A 14,886-nucleotide genomic window follows, 5' to 3' on the forward strand; every position below is an offset into this window, starting at 1 on the left:
ATACTACTAACGAGATCTGACCCATTTATTTTCTGAGATGAGATCTAATGGTTATAAAATAAGGATAAAACTATTATTTTATAATTAAAAAAAATGAAAATATGGGTGTAATTCACCACGCACGTTGAGGGCGTTTTTGCCATTTTTTGAAAATATTGAGGGGTAGTTTTTTCACATTTTTTTTTCCCGCTTAGAACACTTTCAAATAACACAAGGGATAAATTGCATATAAGCCAATCTTTGCCTCCCTCACAAATTCTGAGGTCAATGAACGATTTCTTGATGTGTAATTCAAATAGCACTACAAAAAAAAAAAAGAGAAAATTAGCGGGAAAAAATTAAGTGTTCGTTTAATACTGTCACGAATTATATATATTTAATGATAAGAAATTTTATTTTGTTAGAATAATGAAATTTATAATTTGAACAAAACAACGACTATTCATCTAGAAAAAAGTCGTTATTAGTAGAAATTAGTGATAAAGAGTTTCATATAAAGTTGTTATAAAAAATAATTAGTAAGATATAGTGTCACTAATTATTTATAATCATAACTTTACGCACAATTTCTAGCACTAGTAATTATAATTATAAGATCAAAATTATTGTCACTTGATATTTTATCAATAATATTATATTTTTTTTGTTGTGTGGTAGAAGGTTAGATCTATGAAGATTTTGTAATGATGGAATTATTTCAAATTTCAATATCATAATATACAAATATATATATATATATATATTTGTATATTATGATATTGAAATTTGATATCTAACTAGTTTTTCTCGACTTTTCTATAATGTTCATTATTTGATTATTCTAATATAAATTATTTTGATTGCTTTTTAATAAAATAATATTTACCGTCACCAAATTAGAAGAGTCAAATTCTTTTTAGTCCCAAATAGTTAAATTAAATTTTAACATAGTTCTTATATTTTAGATTAACCTTAAATTAGTCTCTTTTGACGGGTGATTTTTTTCATTTTACCATTATCAAACTTTTCTCTTTTTTCCCTCACTTTTCATTTTGAATTGAAATTTGATCCCTCGTGTGTAAATATTTACATGTTTTTTATCAAATTATATGTCTAAATAATTGCCTAATGAAAAAAATATTCCAATTATAACGGCTATATTTTTCTAAATTTATGTCTCAGGGACCAATTTGCAAATTTAAAATAAAAAGTGAGAGACTAGAATGATTTTTCTTATGAAAAATAGAAAAAATTCACAAGAATAATACGGAAAAATCACCCATCAAATAGACTAATTTAAGTCAATTAAAAAAATCAGGACTATTTTAAAATTGAATCAAATATCGAGAACTAAAATAAATTTCACCCCCAAATTAAAAGGATTGTATTGGCTTTATATGATGTATTTAAATTTGAAATGATGAGGGTATGTAGAGACGGTCCGTTACAGAATTGAAGATGTTAGAAAAAGAAATTAATTTAAAATTATAATAAATCATCAAAATTATTGGATTTTTTTAAATATATATGATGCTTGAATTACCATCTTGCCTCTCGATTTATTTTTTTCGATAAATATAAATTTCATTAAGTAAAGAGTACAACCGTACAATGCCCCTCGATTTCTAGTAGGTATAGAATTATGAGTGGGGGATTTTACAAAAGACTAGCGGCCAGCACACAGTCAATGTGTATGCTATTTTCTTTGGTTTATATTTATATAATTCAATAAAATTAATAGAAAGAAGATAAAATAAGTAATATATCGAAATTACTAAAATATTTTAAATTTAAATGTGGATTAGTGAAAAAGTATCAAGAAAACTAATGATTAAATAGAAGGCTTTTTATTGGAAAAATTTATAATTAAATATATTTGATGGCATTTTAATTAACAAATATTTTTTCAACCAAAATTAATTATGTTAAAACAATTAGATTTAATAAATAGTACTTGCGGCAATGGCATATTTATTATATGTTAAATTAAAAAAAATATTTATTTTTATTTAAACAAATTATTTAAAAATTTTGGTTTTAAGAAATAATTTTGAAGCAGTAAAGTAAGAGTAAACATCGCAAATTAGCTCTTTGACATTTTTTGTATTATATAGGGCTAATTTAGTCAATATATAAGAATGTGCTTCGTTTGTGTGATGTATAATCACACGTTTAGGATGTGGTTGTATGTGATAGTGTATTCCACCTCTTAGATGGCATTTGGAATACCAAAAACAAGAAGAAAAAGATAGCTTTGCCTTAAATTACTACATGACAAAAAACATACCACTTTTCTTCAATGAGAAAGCTGCTGCTTCTCTCTCCCCTGTTTGTACTGTTGTATTTATTAAAGGAAAAAGTACTATTTTCGTTCGCTAAGTATGATTAATTTTAATTTTAATTTTAATTTGATAACTATGTTCATTTTTGTTTAGGTCTAGTAATTTACGAAATTGCTTACTTTTAGTCATTTGGCAGATTTTCGAATAATTTACCCCTATGAGTAATATGAACTAAAACTGCCTTTCAAAAGTTGCATATGGGTAAAATTGTCCGAAAATCTGCCAGAAGACTAAAAGTAAGCAATTTCATAACTTACTGGATTTAAACAAAAATGGATATAGTTATCGGACTAAAATTAAAATTAGGCGTACTTAGCGGACTAAAATAATACTTTTCCCTTTATTAAAACATAGTCATCTTTTTGAAAAACTTATATAATGCAAACAACTTTTATTTAATATTGTAAATGAGTAAATTACTTTTTTGATAAAAATAAAAAAATAATTTTCTCCTTGTGTTTTTTAAATTGTTATTCTTTTTATAAGGAGGTAATTTACTCATTTATAATATTTTAAAAAATAAACTGCATTAAACCCTATATATATACATACGTACTTGTACGTATAGAGATAATTTTTGAAAAAGGAAATGTTACAAATTTAAATAAATTTGGGAATTTATTTTGCGTTATATGAATTTGAAGAAAAATGAAAACAATTTATTAAAAACAAAGTATTTAATAAATTTTGAGAGGAATTTTACCTTTTTAACTATTCTCAAACTGTAGTGTTTATATAGAAATAATTTAAACAAGGTTACTTTATTGGTCTTTTACATATAATATAGTTCATAGCTTCTTGTACCAAACACAAAATTGTATTGTTAGGGAATCGTGGATCGGTTCGGTGACGCGCTAGTGAAAGCTAGAAAAATTAGAAGTGAGAAATTAGGTACAATTAAAATTCATTCAAATCAATTAAGGGATGTACCTTTGGTGTTTCTGAGAGTTCGATGTAATATGTAGATTAGGAAAATAGAAACAACAAATCCAACATACTAGACTTATAGATTAACAAACAAAAGAGATATAGTATGTAAATGAAAGTTTTTCCCTTTCACATACAGTATGTAAATGAAAGTTTATCGCTTTCATTTATGTTTCAACCAGCAATGCATATCCGATCCCTTTAGCCTTAGACTCCAACCAAGAAGTCCTCTAAAGATGATTTATGTCATACGAAGGGAAAATGACATTGATCTCTTTGCTAGAAGAAATTAAAATCAGTTGGAAGAAGATGATCAAAGACTACACTATTATTACGTATTTTCTTTATCAAAATTGTTTACAATTCTACACTTGATACTAGATCATGAAAAGTGAAAATTAGTGAGATGAGAGATGAGAGAAAGGAGGGTGGCTGAAACCATTGGAGAAGGGTTGGATTTTTTGTGTTCTCTATATTATGTTATGTGTACATAATGAAGAACATACATATATATACACTTTGTATCGGAGGTGAAAATGTCTCTAGATACATTCCGCTTACCTACAATGCAACTCCTTTCCTATATGGTATGATTCAATCATGCCATATACAGAAGTGCTCCAAATATGGTCAAGTTTGCACTTTCAAAAATGCAACTTAGCCAACCTACCTTCCAACAATAGACATCAACCCTTTGGCTAATGGACCTTAATTTAGTGGGCCGGGCTTAAAATAATTTCAAGGTCTAATGAATTTAATTAAATCTAATTTCATAAAACTCAAACTAAAGTAAGGCCAATGTCATTTAATTCAGTTAAAGACATAAGCCCAATCTCTCTAATCAATAAATCCAATTTATTAAATAAGACAACCTCAAAACATCTCTAATTAATAAATCCAATTTATTAAATAAGACAAGTTCAATTAAATTTTGGTCTATCAATCCAATAGATGATTCTAGTCGTATCGACCAAGCCTCCAAGGCTTCCATCCCCGAGAATCAGTTCAGTTAGTTGGCTACATTGCCAATTAGCCCACTGAAATTGCATATACGTTTATGAAATACGACACTTATCCATGAATGTAATATCCAGTGCAAGTCTCCATAGGACTCTCGATGCCCAGCCGCGAGGTTCTCGACTGTAATGTTTAGACCAACTCTTAGAAATTGATTTTGTAGTCTTCCTTCCCATGCATAGCCCCAACTACATGGGTTATTTAAATGGTCTATGGGGATCTGTTGTGATATTAAAATAATATTTAACCTAATCGGTAAGCATAACAGACACATATGCCAAGGATGAATACTTACGATATTCATCATGACAATACTACTTGAACAAAGATCGAGAAATAGTTTTCAAAACCGCCAATCCAATTGATTTTCTGTTCACCCATTCCAACAGTCACCTGTACGTCATACTGTACAAATTTGTTAAATTAAATAACATATAATAGATGATGAAATTAATTATCACTCAGTTTCTTAATCCTAATCAATGTCATCATGTTTAATCTCATCAGTTAAACCAAACGAGCCCAAAAATTATGCCAAAGATAGTATTATAACCTTTTCTCCCTTGAGTAATAATATAGATAGGTATAGAACAGTTATCGTGACCTTCTTCTTTTATTTTTCTCTTCTTGAATGGACGATCGGAAAGAATGATCAGTATACCAGATTTTTTCTTTAGAATGATCATATGAGTTTCAAAATGTATGTTCGGGCTATAACTGCAATCTAAAGATGAGCCTGCTGCCGTAGTGTTAAGAAATAACCTAACATACTATCAATAATGTGGTAAAATATGAAGCACGGACAAAAACCGCAATAGACACTAAATTAATCGAAGCATGTTGAATTCAAGACCAACTCAAAATATTATGAAACTTAGCCAAAAATTACCTAAACATACAACAATAACATGAAAGATTTACATGGTTTGAAACATTTCTGTTCGTCCATGGTTGCGCTTTTTCTTTTTTTTTTCTTTTTATGTGAATTGCTATAGAAGGTGAGCTATCAGCTATCAATACAAAAAACATGAACATCCTACATTGTAAACTGACGTCTGTCGAGTCATTTTGCTGGCCTAAACTTGTTCTCCGTGCTGTCAACTTAGTTTATGAAACTTTTAAATTATGTGCTTAATATCTTGTTCATGAGTCTGTAGAGTCGATCTGGCTGGGCAGCGAGACTGGAGTCCATCTCGTCTGTTTTGGACTTTAGGGAAATGATTGACAGAGTGTGTAGAAATTTCAAGTTCGAGAGAGAAGACAACATCTCCATTCTCAAATCAGTATGGTGAAAGATTGATCATCATTCGTCATCAAGAAAAAATACAATGGAAGTTAGTGTGTAAATACAAGAGAAAGGAATCTAGCTAACAAACTACTAACCAACCAAATCTAGGAATAACAGAAAAATCCCAATAAACAGATGAATAATACAGAAAAGTACAAAAGAGCAAAACAGTACAGAAAAGACAAAAAAGGAGGTAGCTAGCGACCTACTGGCCGAGGTCGTAAGCGACCTGAAGAGCAGCTATGCGACCTCGAGGCCGAACTAGCAACCTCAAGGACTTGCACATTCTTCATAGCCCCACCTCAAGATGGAGCCGAGGAAGAGAGGCTCAGCTTGTGAAGGAAGCGAGCAAGATCTGCAGCAGTGAGGGATTTAGTGAAGAGATCGTCGACCTGAGCAGAACTGGGGATGCGAGAGGGAGCAATGAAGCCAAGTTTGAACTGATCGGGAACGAGGTGGCTGTGTGAAGGGCAGCCTTGTTGTCACACCAGAATGGGATCGGGAGCAAAACAGGAATGTCGAGGTCACGGAGCAAGAAAGAGGTCCAACGGAGCTCGCTGACCGTGGAAGCCATGCTACGATACTCTGCTTAGGCAGAGGACCTAGAGTCAGTAGCCTGCTTCTTAGTCTTCCAGGAGATAAGAGATGACCCAAGGAAGATACAAAAACCAGTGATGGAACAGCGGGAATCCAAGCACGATGCACAGGATGCATTAGAGTAAGCACAAAGTTGTCCCGACCAAGAGGAAGGGAAAAATTGACCAGTGTGGGATGTACCTTTAAGATATCGAAGGATGTGAAATGCAGCAGACTAGTGAGAGGTGCGAGGTGATTGTAGGAACTGACTGAGCTGTTGATAGCAAAAGAGATATCAGGGAGTGTGAAGCCCAAATACAAGAGGCGACCCACAAGTTGCCTATAAGTCCCGGGGTCGGGGAGTAGTGATCCATCTTCAGCAGTCAACTTTACTCCAGAAGGCAGAGGAGTGGGAGTAGGCTTGGTATCGAGCATTGAGGAATCGACCAAGATATCTTGAAGATATTTATGCTGCGTCACATGAATACCATGTGAGGAGCGAGCTAGTTCAAAATCGAGGAAATACTTAGCATAACCAAGATCCTTAATAGTGAATAGCTGATCCAGATAGGCTTTGACAGATTGGAAGGCGACCTTAGAAAACCCAGTAAGCGGAATATCATCAACGTAGACAAGGAGGGCAATGAACTCGGAGTCTATTCATTTGATGAAAAAGGCAATGTTCATGGCTGGATTGAGTAAAACCAAAACTCAGCAATTTGTTGGTGAGCTCAAGGTTCCACTGCCTTGAAACTTGCTTGAATCCATATAAAGACCTCTGCAATTTGCAGACATAACTAGGGGGCACATCAGGTAAGCCCTCAGGTGGATCCATGTACACATCCTCATCCAAAAATCTATGAAGGAAGGCATTGTTTATATCCAGTTGGAATAGGGGCCATGAGTAGGAGGATGCCAAAGATAAGAAAATTCGAACAGTAACAGATTTGGCAATAGGAGAAAAAGAATCAAGATAGTCAACTCCCACAATATGCTTGTAGTCTTTGGCCACAAAGCGGGCCTTGTAGCGATATAGCGATCTGTCTTGGTTCAACTTTAATTTGTACACCCTGCGCGACCCCATAGGTCGCTTCCCCGGAGGCAATGGTGCAAGAGTCCAACTGTTGTTAGCAGCCAAGGCCGCAAGCTCCTAGTTCATGGCATCCACCCAGTTCGCATCCTTGCACTTTTGAAGATAAGTCCTTGTCTCCTGTAAAAAAGATAAGTTAGCAACAAAACGTATATGTGCGGCACTAAAGGATGTAGGATGACAGGTAAAGTGAGATGAGGAACAATGTCACATATTATCCTAAAGCCAAGATAGTTTAGTACTGACTCTCTGCGACCTGCGAGGTTGACCAGGGGAAACAGGAACTGTCGATGTAGGAAGTTAGGGAGCAGGGGAGATGGAGGAAGAATGACCTGGAGTGCGACCCGAATCAGTAGTGGAGGCAGAATCCAAGTCGGGAATAGGTACTGGTAATGAAATATCGGGTAAGTCATGAGGTTTTGTTAGGAAAGGGAATGAGTGTTCATAGAAAACCACATCTCTAGAAGTGGACAGTGTTTTTCTAGCGATGTCTTTTTTGAGTGACAATACCCAAGGAAAATGCATCTAGTGGCTCGCTAATCGAATTTGTGTTTGTGAGGTCGAATGTTGGTTGCATAGTATAGACACCCGAAAACCTTTAGCTGAGAAAGGTCAGGGGTTTTGTTATAGAGGACCTCCAATGGTGACTTCCAATGGAGTACCAGTGTAGGTAGTCTGTTTATGAGGTAGGTCGCTGTGAGTACAGATTCTCCCCAAAAGTGTTGGGCAAGTGTGATTGGAAGAGTAAGGCGAGAGCTACTGTGATGACATGTTTGTGCTTACGTTCTACCACCCATTCTATTGTGGTGTGTATGGACAAGAGGTTTGATGTATTATACCATGCGACTGGAAGAGAGATTGACACTAAGAATTGAAGAACTCAGTCCCATTGTCCGAACGGATGACCTGAATGGATTTTTGGAACTGAGTTCGCACCATTATGAGGAAGTTACATAAGACTTTGGGTGTTTGTGATTTATAGTTAAGGAGAAAGGTCCACGTTGCTCTACAATAGTCATCTACCAGGGTGAGGAAATAATGACAACCAGTGAGCGAGCTAATATGATAAGGCCCCCACAAGTCAATGTGTAATAGTTCGAAAGGGGAAGACGATATGATAGTGCTAACTGGAAATGACAGTCTGTCTTTGCTGCTTTGTCAAAGGACAAATGTCGCAATCATGATTAAAAGAAATCGAACAATGTTTTATTTCAGGAACATGGATATGTTTGATTACAATGGGTGATGGATGACCCAACCTTTTGTGCCACAAAACGCTATCACTATTGTGAAATACAGAGCAAGTGGTGTGAACAAAATGACGAATGACATTAGGATCGAAGGAGGTCGCATCTAAGCGATATAGATTTCTAACTTTTTTGCCCACCGTTATGACGTGCTAGGTCTTCTAGTCCTGAAAGAGGCAATAAGATAGGTGTAAAACAACTTCGATCAGTAAAGATGAACAAATTTTGTGAACAGACAGGAGACTGAACTGAAAAAATGGCACCAAGAAAACATCTGTAAGAGGTAGATTTTTGTGAAGCACAACACTCCCTGTATGAGTGACAGATCAAGAAGTACCATCTGGGAAGTGGACAAAGGTCGGATGAGTGAGAGGAGAGAGATTATCAAGAGTTCAAGTACTGCCACATATATGATTAGTTGCCCCGTATCTATAATCCAAGCGGACAAAGAGGTATCCGCAGAAACAGTAAGAGCTTGATTTATACCTGCAAAGTCATCAATGTGTGCCAGGTTGCCTTGTGCAGGAGGCTGCATGGTATTTCGCATCAATGTAAGCAACTCCTGAAGTAGCTCTTCTTTCGTGCTCGTCTATGACACATCGCCCTTCTCATTTGCGACCTGGGCGGCAAAACCTCTGTTGCCGCTTCCCTCCATCTTCCTTTTATCTGTGAGCTCTTTGTACCAGTCAAGTGTCCCATGCTGCTTAAAACATGAGCTCTAATTGTGGCCGGTTAGCTAACAATGCGTGTGCAGTACAGTGATCGCTTGTCAGTACCAATTTTCTTCTTCTCAGGTCGAGTTCCACTCCTCTCAGATCGGCTTCCTGTCTTATATGTAAGGCTGTGCTTTCAACCTCAACGATCTCCTTTTGGACCCTTTTCTGCTTCTCCACACTCTATATGATGGAGTAGGCCTTGTTAATGGAAGGAACTAGCTCCATGACTAGCAATTGATGTTGTACAGTCTCAAAAACATCATTGAGCCCCATCAGAAATTGCATCAATTGCGTGAAAGCAGTTGAGTCCTCGATTGCCTTTCAGGCCCCACAGGTACACCCGCTGCACGTGCATTGGGGCGTTGGCTTCAGTTCTGCCATTTCGTCCACAATCTCTTCATATTCGTAAAATAGGATGACAAAGGGAGATTACCCTGTGTCATGGAGCAGATTTCTCTTTGAATTTGGTACAACTGAGGCCCATTGCATTCCCCATATCGATGCTCAAGGTCGACCAGGAGGTCTCGGGAGGACTTCGTATACATGAAGGCCTCCACGATATCCTTGGATATAGAGTTCAAGATCCAAGTTGTCACCATGCTGTCAATCCGAATCCATTGTTCAAAGAAGGGCTCACTTGGAGGTGGTTTTTCGGAGGTCCCATGAATGAACCGCAATTTCATCTTGGCACGAAATGCACGTTCGATTCTGAAACTCCAATTTAGATAATTGTTTCCTGTGAGTGGTGCGCTTACAAGTATCATTCTCGGGTGATCGGACCCATGAAGTTGCAACTTCTCGGGCAAGGACTCCATTATGTTCTTCAAAATCTCTGATAACGTCGGCTGTCGCCGAAATGTATAAACACCGTATATAGAGTCCTTCAATAGAAGGCTTTCATACCATGTAGAAATTTCAAGTTCGAGAGAGAAGACAACATCTCCATTCTTGAATCAGTATGGTGAAAGATTGATCATCATTCATCATCAAGAAAAAATACAATGGAAGTTAGTGTATAAATACAAGAGAAAGGAAGCTAGCTAACAAACTACTAACCAACCAAATCTACGAATAACAGAAAAATCCTAAAAAATAAATTAATAATACAGAAACTGATAAAAGAGCAAAATTGTACAAAAAAGACAAAAATGGAGGTAGCTAGCGACCTACTGGCCGAGGTGGTAAGCGACCTAAAGAGCAGCGATACGACCTCGAGGTCAAACTAGCAACTTCAAGGACTTGTACATTCTTCACAAAGTGTTAGGAATTAAAATCATAACTTCAAATTCATCTGTTTAAATATAATATTAGGAAACACATAACATAAATAAAAAATACAATTTCTTACCTCTGTCTTCTATATAATGTCAATTATGTTTCTTTCTCTAGGTATAATTAGAAAAGTAAAAAAAAATAAAAAATCATATTTTGACTTTTTCGTTTATATCCACGAAGTTGGACTGAAAATCCTTTATTATAAAGTATGACATGTTTTTAATATTTTGAATATAGTTTCTTTCCATGAAATTGGAATGCAGGAAGATTTGACTAAATCAGTCTGATCATGAATCAGACAAATGATGACCACCATACACATTTAAGTCAAAAACTTTAATCATTGATGATTAGGTAAACATATAAATTAATTATAGATGATAAGTTTAAATAATTTAGAACATTCTTTTTATACATGATAAGTTTAAATGATTTATAAACCTCAATATTTTATTTTTTATTTTAAATAAACTTTTGGAACTCATATAAAACTAAACGCATAATTTCTCACACAATTAATCACTGGTTGAGTGACATCAATAATATCCAATGAGAAATTAAAATAAATCAACCTCAAATAGTTTAACTGAACAATTTAGTAGAAAAATATAGGGAGAGAAAATTACATATATTGAAGAAAATCAGGTAATCTGAAGACTACCATATATCGTCATTTCTATTAAATTAAATATCTAAAATTTTCAGTGAAAATTTACCAATTTTTTGGTGCATGGCATAACATGTAAGTTTTTTGATAAAATATTTCTATTTCAAATGCTGAAATCCCAAATAATAATTAAAGTTAAATTGGTATATATATATATATATATACATCCATCGATCCAAGGGTCCATATTATCAACAAAATTCTTGAGGAAAATTTTTAGATAATTCTGGTCAAAGAGTGGGCATTGTTGTGATGGGAAAAATTGACCCTGGGAATTCATTCGGGGAGACCCGTAAATCCACTACAAGAATGTGATTTTTTTTAATTGTTAATTATTATAATTTAAAAAATTACGATAAATATAAATTAATCATAATTTCGCAACGATTATTAACTATTAATTTTGTAAGTGAGGTTAAAATATTAGCCACAATTAAAATTATAGCAAATATTTTTGTCATAGTTACAAATTATGGTAAATATTAATTGACCATGCCAAAGAATTAAGTTTTCATAATGTTTTAATTTGACCATAGTTAATACTATTGATTTATTATATTTTTAAGTAGTGATTATTTATAGAAATATATTTATATTTTCTGATAGTGAGGACCTTCTATTATATTACATTTTTGTATTATATATTCATGCACATATTGCATATGTAGTCTCACTTTTAAATTTTTAATTTAATTTAATTATATTTTTAAATTTTTTTAAAAAATATTTATCAATTATTTATTAATATAACGTCAGTTTATTACATAAAAATGTGATAGAACATCTAGATGTATTAGAAGAAATATGACTTTTAATTAAGATTAATTATCATAATTAAAAATAAAATTTATGACAGATACTAATTAATTACAATTGTGTTACAGTTATGACTCGTTGTTTCTGCAAAAAAATTCAACATATTTGCTATAGCTTAAAATTACAAAAATATTTTAACTATAAATAAAATGATGACGAATATTAATTAATCATAGCAAAAATTTAAATTTTTATATTAATTTTCTCAAAACATAATAAGTAATATTAATTTATTATAATTTTTAGAACTCCTAATTATTTATAATGTTTGAAATAATTAAGAGAGACAAGCAATGAGCTAAATATTCAAATGGTTGAATAGAAATTGGGACAGGAAAGAATTGACTGGTCCGGTCCAGACTGGTTTTCGGCAGTGGATCCTAGGTGCTGACTGTCCACTGATCTTCGCACACAACACTTCAAACAATTTGACATTTGGTTAAGGTTTGACTGTTTGTGCCTTAATTTTCAACAAACTGAAACCCCACTCACAACTATATTTGTCCATTCTAATTTTTGGAATATATATATATATGTATTATTTAAAAGAAATATATCACTATATTCATTATTTATTCAATATATATATAAATATTTATAATTTTTCATTAATAATTATATACAATAATAAAAATAATTGACATAAATGAGTAATATACATTGATGCATACACAATTCCAACCGTACCACAAAGGTCGGAGTATCTTTACTAAAATTCTAAGATTAAGGGGGACTAATTTGTAAAATAAGGTTAACACTCCGGTGCTTAAGTTTGTAATGATTTACTGAGGTAAGTAAAGAGAAAACTTGAGAGAATGTGAGAATAATGATGGAGTATGCTGGTAAAATAATGAAATTTGTGTAGGGTGTAAAAAGAGACCTAAAAGTAGCTAAAAAGCAAGAGGAAATTGAGTTTGTGTGTAATAGATACTTGGTTACCAATTGACTACACAAATGCCTCCATTTATAGGTTGAATATAGCAAAACTTGCAATAATTAGGGCAAATTTGGTGCCAATGGATAGCTGCACATGTTTGCCACATAACAGAAAAAGAATATCAAGATTTGGACTTATATAGAAGAAGATATAACCATATGATAAAGCCTTGCCTAGTTCCGTGTATCTAGGAATGCAGTTGCTTGCTGATTAAAGAATCAATTCCAGCCAGATCTCTTGGAGTTAATCGGATATTTTTTATTATAACGTGTCTTTAGGTGTTGATCACTTGTATGATGTAGCCTCCATGACGTATGATCACACAACTTGGTAGATTGGGCTCATTCTTTGGACCTCCCATGTTAAGAAAAAGAAGCAATTTATGGGCTTTATACCTTACTAAATTGGGCTTTATAATTTGCTCTTGGCCCAACAGGCTTGACTTGTCGGGTTGTTTGTGTTGGAATCGATGACCAAAAAATAATTGGAATTGATAGCTTTGGAATCATTCAAGCAATCTTTATTTGAGTAATATCGTCCCGATGAATATGGTAATATTCGTCTCTGGTACATGTATCTGTTGTGCTTAAGAATCACGTTAAGCACTGCTTTGATGTTACAACAGATTTCCACAGACCACTTAATAACCCATGTAGTTGGGCTGCGCATTAGATGGTGGCTATGAAATAATTTCTGATGTATTGGTATGAAATATTCCAAGTCGAGGACCTTGAGACTGGACATCGAGAGTCCTACTAACACTTCCATTGAGTATTGTATTCATTGGATGAGTGCCGCATTTCATCGGTGACAGACGTAGGACGTCTATGTAATTTTAGTGGGTTAGTTGATAAGGTGGTCAACTGACTGAACTGACTCGCAGGGATCGTCATTTGGAAGCCTTGGAGGCTTGGTTGGTATGACTCTAATCCCCGACTCCGATAGTAAGAGAGTAGTCCTGATATTTGAGGAATCATGACAATCACGTCCATACGATGACTTTATCTTGGATCTGCGCGAGTGGTGATTGTGGATCTGCACGAGAGGTGATTGTGTCACAGACATGATCATCATAAGCCTTGTTCAGTGTAGTCGGAGTATGTAGTGAGGACGGTGAGTTTCAAGAAGAGGATTTGCCCCTTGTCAATATGTGACGGACGTATTTCCTATACACTTGGAGCTGCCTTTACACTTTATGAACTTGTGGCTACAGTCATTGATCGAATAGGAAAAAGAAGGTTCCTATGTCGAGAAACTTAGTGTAATGCGGTTTCAAGTATTAAGCATAGATTCCTAGTCCAAGATGAGAACCGACACCTAATTCCATGCCCTAGACTAAGGCCGGGAGATGGTAGATGGAAGGACCATACCTATATGGACTCAAGAGCCTAAATGTTCATACTATCATTCACCTAATCACTAGTGGCATGGACCGTTGCTAGACGGCCTCTTATGGCAACGGGATTTCATGATTAAAAGTTAATAAAGAATTATCAATTAAATTAGATTTAAGTAATAATAGTGTTAGACACTAGCCAAAGTCTAGTTGAAAGGTGAACCTAAGGAGTAACACACAAATCACCGAAAAGGATCAAGACATTAATTTTGAATTAATTCCACAAGTAATTACATTACATAGAAAAGAGAGATCCATTGGATGGAAAAGACCCAAGAATAATGGTATTAATTTATATTGGGCTTGTCCTTATTATTTAATAAATTGGATCTTATTAATTAATAAAGACAATTTGAGCTTATGTATTTAATCAGATTAAATACAACTTGGGCACAATTAAATGAATTTTAATTAAAATTAGATTTAAATAAAATTCATTGGGCTTGCATTTTTATTTTGTAAAAGTCGGCCAAGCCCCATAATTTTGAGCCCATGAAAAATTCTATGGATTGCTTGCAAATTACAATTTTGAAAAGTGCAATTTTACTCATTGTTGGGGTTCTCTTTATTTGGAATAAAGAGAACTATACCTTGTAAATAAAAAAAATATATA

This window comes from Sesamum indicum, linkage group LG9 (genome assembly GCF_000512975.1).
Source record: "Sesamum indicum cultivar Zhongzhi No. 13 linkage group LG9, S_indicum_v1.0, whole genome shotgun sequence".
In the NCBI taxonomy this organism is placed as follows: domain Eukaryota; kingdom Viridiplantae; phylum Streptophyta; class Magnoliopsida; order Lamiales; family Pedaliaceae; genus Sesamum; species Sesamum indicum.